The sequence below is a fragment of the Suncus etruscus genome, chromosome 5 (assembly GCF_024139225.1).
Source record: "Suncus etruscus isolate mSunEtr1 chromosome 5, mSunEtr1.pri.cur, whole genome shotgun sequence".
NCBI lineage: Eukaryota > Metazoa > Chordata > Mammalia > Eulipotyphla > Soricidae > Suncus > Suncus etruscus.
In genome coordinates, this window is record NC_064852.1 from 108,042,363 (window position 1) to 108,048,402 (window position 6,040).

Genomic DNA, 6,040 nt, shown 5'->3' on the forward strand with positions numbered 1-6,040 from the left:
AACTCATTACATTGACTTCATGTAAAATTCAGGAAGATAATAATATTTTAATTACATGCCCCTGAATTAAAAATGTAATCCAGGGGCAGGAGCCATGGTCAAGCAGTAGGGTGTTTGACTTGCATGTGCTAACCTAGGACAGATGTGGTTCGATCCCCCCATAGGGTCCTCCAAGCCAGGAGCTATTTCTGAGCACATAGCCAGGAGTAACCCCTGAGTGTCACCAGTTATGGCCCAAAAACCAAAAAAAAAAAAAAAAAAAAAAAAAAAAAAAAGTAATCCAATAATATTACTGGTTTAAAGAGAACAGTGTATTCCTCTATAGATAAGAATTTTCCTTCCCCACAATGACAAGTTACAATGAATTAATCCATAGGAAGCATGTTATTAAAAACTGGGGCTTCTGGGGCCGGGCGGTGGCGCTAAAGGTAAGGTGCCTGCCTTGCCTGCGCTAACCTTGGACGGACCGCGGTTCGATCCCCCGGTGTCCCATATGGTCCCCCAAGCCAGGAGCAACTTCTGAGCACATAGCCAGGAGTAACCCCTGAGCGTTACTGGGTGTGGCCCAAAAACCAAAAAAAAAAACAAAAAAAAAAAAACTGGGGCTTCGGAGATGATTCAAAGGACTGAAATGCAGGTTTTACATGCAGAAACCTTACTTATCCCCAGTATTACCCGGTCCCGTAAGCACTGCTGAGACAACCATACTTTATTCTATAAGCAGCCCCTGAGCACAGTAGCGGGTGGCTAAAAATGAATTAAAAACTTAATTAAAATAACCATTTTGAAATAAATATGAAATAAGAAAATCATGTATGTTGAACTATTTATGAAATTCAAAGTGTGGGACTACATTTTATACAACTAATAAAAATGCTGAGTAGAGATCTTAACTTTCTAATAAGACTTTCTCATTCATTTCTTGCACAATTCCTATTTTATAGGAAGTCAGCTGACTAAATACTGTCTTAGCTTTGTGGAGAGCAATACACATGCATTCAAATTAGATGTTCGTTACTGAATTAAATCCTTAAATTATATAAGCATATGATAATAATGATATTCTGGTAAAATAAGAATCCATTTTAAGTCCAATAAAAAGCAACAATTGATACATAGTTTTCAATATATATATAAATAGAATACGTTTTTCTGTTAACCCGATTCAGGTACATTTTAAAAAGTTTATTAGTCATAATATAATAATGATATATAATATAATATAATAATGATATAATCTAGAATTTTTAAGTAGAATTTTGAACTTGTCAAAATATTGCAAATGCTTAGACTACATAGTCAAACCTTTAAAAAAGGTATTTAAAAATAACTAAACTTTCATCGAAACTATTATAGTTAAAATGCCCGGAAAAATCTTTAATGGGAGTATGAGTAGTTAAAAAAACAGTACCGCTGCTACATGAATAATTGTATTAAGCCTCTAGGAGAAAATGCAGAATACGTATATTAACTGATGCAATGCTGTAGTCAGTTTATACACATTGAAACAAAAAAAAAAAAATCAAGAATGTGTTACTTCCAACTCTTCAAACAGAAAACTACCTAGAGAAATAATTATTTGCACTAGTCAACTTTATATAAACCCACATTTAAATTGTGAAGCTGTTAACATTAGCATGTTTGAATGAGTAGATCTTCAAAAGCTGTAAAGTAACTAAACATTCATAATCTTGTTGAATGTCTTCAGGGGTTCATTACATGCCTTCATAAGCAGAAAATGGCTGAGAAATGGAGCAAAACCATTCACGGATTTTGCTCTGCAGTAGGCAGAAACATTTTTGTCAGTTGCCTCTCTCCTCCTTGCTCAAAACTCACTCCCTTTGCTTCCTTCTGACTGAGTGGAGATGCCCTAAATACTGAGGCCTCCAGTTTGGGCAACCTTCAAGACCAATTAGGGCGTCCCGCTCTATGGCGTCACACCGCCCCCGGTGTGACGTCAGAGGCAATCCCAGGCCAGCCACGTGGGTTAGAATCTGAGTTTCTGGGCAGAGTTGGGGAAACAGCGGCCAGCAACGGTCCCCAGGGGTGGGGCGGGGAGGGACAGGCTGGCCTCGAGGCCAGCGCCACACTTTCGGAGCTCTGCTGCAGCTGCATCTGCAGGCTGGCCCAAGGTCCAAGAAACCGGCACAGGCGTGGTTTGGGGGGGGGGTTGAGGGGGGGGTTGGGTTGAGGGTGAGGTGGGGGTGGAGAGGCGCTGGTGAAAACTGGCACCTAAGCCTTGCAATCGAACCTAGGGCTAGTTAAGCTTCCAGCCCTTTCCAGCCCTAATTATCCTCTCAACGCCCTTTCCCCTCGGCTGCATTTCCTTGGCTAAAGAAAAAGCCTCTCTCAGGTCCCAGGTCTCGCCCGCACACAAACCCTCCTTTCAGATCCGCCTTTGGGGTGCACCGGCTTTCCCGGTCTGCGCCCTGGTTCGTGGCTGGGCGTGGAAGTGGCGTGACGAATGCGGCCCAAGGTGTCGCGTCTCCGCTCCCGCCCAGCCTCTGGCTCGCCTCCCACTTCCACTTTCCCCGGGGCTCCGAGGCTTCCCCCGCAGCCAGCAGCCCTCCAGGTCCGGCAGCGCCTCCCGCTCTCTCACCCCCTCCACGGCACCCGCGAGCCCCGCGCCACGTTGGAAGCGGCCCCCGGGACTGGGACGCGCGGTCCCTTGCAAGCTCGCACCGACCCACCGCGCGCTGCCTCCATCCATGCAGTGTCTGAGGAGGCCACCGCCTGCGTCGGGGACCCCCACCACCAATCCCCTACCCCGGGGACCCAGAAAGGCTTCCGGAGCTGAGCTGAGGACGCCCAGACTTTGCCTGACACTTTGATGGGGTGCAGGGTGTGCAAAAGCGGGAGGCCTCTTTGCAAAAGAGGGGTGGGAGTCAGACTGAGAGAGGCGAGGGGGTAGCTCAGGATCCTCCTTCTCTGAGGTCCAGGCTGTGGGTTGTATTTTTTTTTTTTTAACTCCTTGCTTTCCACCAGAAGCGAGCTACCCAGAGGAGTAAAACGCGCAGGACGGTTGCAGGGGGTGGGTGGGAGTGAGTTATGCCCACCTGGGGGGGGGAGGGAGTTGGACTGGGGAGAATGAGAAGGCAGGGGAAGGGAAGGGGGAAGAGGGATGCGGTGCCGAAAGCACTTCCCCTTGCACCGTGGAAATTCTAGCTTCCTGGCTCTGGGTGATGCAGAATGGAAAAGTACATCCCGGGACGTGCAGACTTTCCCAGGAGGAGTTTACCTGTGTTCACAGAAAAGCAACGGGTTTCTGGCGAGCGCTGCTGGCATCAGAAAGACTGGGAGCTGCTGTGCTGCCTGGCAAAGATCTGAAATACCCTCTTGATTTTAATTCTGTTAAAAGGACTGTTAGATCTAAACTTCTCTTTCGAGAGCTGATTGATTAATAATTTAATAATAATCACGATTAATAATAATAATATTTTTAAGTTAGGTGGATAATTTTTCCTCCCCGGGCTGATTCCAAGAGCCTCTTTTAAGAGGCTTTAGCATTCATCAAACGGCGGCAATGAAACTTACCTTGCTCAGTTTTTGGTCATAAAGTTGTCCTCAGCCTGTCTGTGTGGTCCCGGAGGGTCGGTGGCGGGCAGTTTCCAAATTGAGGTAATAAGAGGATCAGATGAATTTGAGACGACCGGCCAAAAAAAATAAAAAATTTAAAAACAACATTTAAAAAGAATGGAGGGGAGGAGGAGGAATCGAACGGTTGGTCCTTCCCCCACTTAAAAAAAAAAAAGAAAAAGAAGAAATTTCACCACTTTTCAATAATTCCGTTGTACTTCAGACTTCTAATTTTTAAAGAAAAATTGTATTTAAAATAAATTAATTGTATTACTTATATATTATATTATATTATCATCTCTCATTTTTCCCTCCAGTCCCCCTCCCAGATATCGCACAGGCTGGTCTCTCTATCGCATCACAAAAAAGCCGGATGAAAACTCAGCAGGATCGGCCAGCGCTGAATCGGGAGAAAGTCTTGGGCTGGGTTGGTTCAAGTCCCTGGTTCCACCGGCTGCTAGAAGCCAGGACGGGGTAATTCTTTCCAGACTTCTCTGACTTCTCCTTCCTCACTGTGGTTGCCTTTGCTGCCTCCTCCAACTTAAGGGGGTCTTAACAAGTGAGCTGGTGGGTGTTTTAATAGGGCGGAGGAGGAGTGAGGGTGAGGGGAGTGGAGAGGGAGGTGCGGACTGGGGGACCCGGAGGGGAGGGAACTTGCGAGCGCGGGCAGGCGGGCGGTAGGCGGGGAGGGGGAGAGAGGGGGAGACTTTTAGCCTTTCAAAGCCCTCGCTGAGCGCCCAGTCGGTCGGTCCTCAACTCCAATGACTTCGATTAATTTGATTGCAAACGTGTGCTGGGAAGACTGCGCGCTCTGGAGGGGCCACCACCTGATCCCCTCCTTTGCTTCAGCGTCTGAGCCTGGAAGCCCGGCGGTGTAGACATCTGGACCTCGGGTCAGGGCATCTAGTTTGGCTCTTCGCGATAAGCTACCCCAAAGTGTTTCAAATCATTTTTTTTAAGGCCAAATGATGCCCGGAGGCTGCGAGCTTCCTTGGGGAGCTGCGGAACGCGCGCGTGTTCTTGTGCCTGTGCGCGCGCGTGGGGTCTTCTGTGCATGCGTGCTTGCACGTGCATGCACATGTGTATTAGTCGTGTGTGTGTGTGTGTGTGTGTGTGTGTGTGTGTGTGTGTGTGTGTGTACACACCTGGAGCAGCGTTTGCTCAACCACTGATTACCCCTTTCACCCCTCCAACTCGAAAGTTTCAGAGCTAATGTACCAGTGTCAAAACAAAGCCTTGGGGTTGTGAAGAAAAGTCGCCCCAACCCGAGAGGGTTGGGGTACTCTAGAAGGTACTCTAACTGAAAGTGCGCAAGAAATGCCGTGGTCAATGCAAAAGAAAGCAAAAAAGAACTATTTTTTGCAGGACTCCAAAATAGCGCGCTTTGAAAAGGGTCATTCTTTCGGGCATGGCTTACTTGGCTTTGCTTCGGGCGAGTCTTCTGCGACAATGCCGAGTTAAAAAACGTGTCTCGTTTTATTTTTCCTTTGAAATAATCTTTTCTCATCTTTCTTTGAATATCTCAAAGCTGGGAAGAGTGGTCTCCAGGTTAATTTCGCCACCCTTTCTTTTTCTCCGCGAAAGTATGATCAAAAATGGACAGTAGGTGGCACTGTTTAGAAGAAAATGAGGGTAAGATTACAGATGAACAGGAAATTTGGTTTTCGCAGATTCCCAAGTATCTTACTAGGGAATAAGAGATTTTCTTTTTTCCCCCTCCCTCCCACCACTCTTCTTCTTTTCTCTTTTCTTCTTTTTTCTCTTTCTTTCTTTGCTTTACTTTTTCTTTCCTTCTTTTTTTCATCCTTCCTCCTTTTTCCTGTCATTTTCTCTCCCTTCTTTTTGCCTTTCTTTTTTCCTTCCCTCCCTCCCTCCCTCCCTCCCTCCCTCCCTCCCTCCCTCCCTCCCTCCCTTTCTTCCTTCCTTCCTTCCTTCCTTCCTTCCTTCCTTCCTTCCTTCCTTCCTTCCTTCCTCCCTTCCTTCCTTCCTTCCTTCCTTCCTTCCTTCCTTCCTTCCTTCCTTCCTTCCTTCCTTCCTTCCTTCCTTCCTCCGTCCCTCCCTCCCTCCTTTGGTGGAGGGGTTAGGCTTGAGGGGGTGGGGTGTGATGAAGGTCAAGAATCTTACTGCAGTATATATGATAGTCTGCCAGTCTGGTCCCCAGGAACTGACCAGCAAAAGACAGTGAGTGACCTTTCTGGTCACCTAGGCCAATCCAGATATTACCTTTTCTGATAAGTTCATATTGCTCATGGGTGACCCCACACACAAACACACCTCCCTGAATAAACATTTTGGACTTCAGCCTTTGTATGAACTATACTCTGGACGGTTCAACTCTAAAGGAACTGGTTTAAATTTCAGAGTACAAGTTCATCCCACTTAAACACACTCCCATACAGTGATTTAATTTTAAGGTCCTTTAAAATGCTAAATTGTAATTTAAAATATATTGTCTCACTATGTA

General features: G+C 46.4%; 1 protein-coding gene across 1 annotated transcript in view; it reads right to left on the bottom strand.

The window, feature by feature from the left end:
• HAS2 (hyaluronan synthase 2) overlaps positions 1-3,563 on the bottom strand; it is a 28,467-nt gene extending 24,904 nt beyond the window's left edge. Inside the window, exon 1 of the mRNA XM_049773429.1 lies at positions 3,535-3,563. The gene's annotated coding sequence lies outside the window, so the exon portion shown is untranslated. The remainder of the gene's footprint in view (positions 1-3,534) is intronic.
• Between the last annotated feature and the right edge of the window lie 2,477 nt (positions 3,564-6,040).